We start from the raw sequence: 945 nt of genomic DNA, 5'->3' as shown, positions 1-945 counted from the left end.
ACTTGTTCTAATGTTTTAACATGCAGATTAACATTAAAAGCAGATTGTAAAAACGTAGTTCTATAAATCTCTTTAATCGATAATTTTGGTATATTCCAACTTAAATCCAGTTTATCATTTTGTATTTCTAATTCTTCTTCATTAATTACTAATCCTTGATTAGGTATTGAGGGCAAAGTTGTTGACCTAGAACTGACTGAATAGTTACTTCTAAATAATCGACTCATTTTTCTTTAATTAAACTGTTTTACCAGAATCTTAATATATTGTCTAAATTTATCATGTTTTCACATACTATGCTTTCACGCATACCCATTTCGAAGGACCCCTAAAATCCTATACTGCCTAACCAAAGGACTGACCAAGGACAGGGACGAAGATTGGGTGACTAGTAACAAAGTGGAAAACACAGATATAATTTTGAAAAGAAAGAAAGAATAAAAAAAGCAAAAAACAAAAAACAAAAAAAACCGTTTTATCAACCCGGTGAATTGGAACCGGGTTGACTGGTTCGGCGGTTCGACCGTCGATTTTTTCGGTTATTCCAAGATAAGTCGGTTTCCACTATGACCAGTTCAGGGGGTGTATCCTGACCGAAACCTCGACCAGTCGGCGGTTCAACCAGTTGAACCGGCCGGTCCGGTCCGATTTTTAAAACCATGTAAAGGGTTATATATTAAGGGGTATATATATAGTAAGTTTAATTCGGGAGGCTAACGGGGACGAGGCCGAGGCTGGGGACGAGGGTGAAAAACATATCACCGTCCCCAGCCCAAAAATCACCGGGGATTTATTTTTGGGTACCATCCCCGGCCCATAAGAGCTAATTTTTGAAAAAAAACCGTTCTAATCGGGGTCGGGGAGTCAGGTCCCCGTCGGGCCGGTTTCAAATTGTTATCCCTAATCCTCACCAAGCATAAAAAAACAATTCCTGCACATTGTAAA

This window comes from Camellia sinensis, chromosome 8 (genome assembly GCF_055761805.1).
Source record: "Camellia sinensis isolate YWXY chromosome 8, ASM5576180v1, whole genome shotgun sequence".
Lineage (NCBI taxonomy): Eukaryota > Viridiplantae > Streptophyta > Magnoliopsida > Ericales > Theaceae > Camellia > Camellia sinensis.
This window is presented reverse-complemented; position numbering follows the sequence as displayed.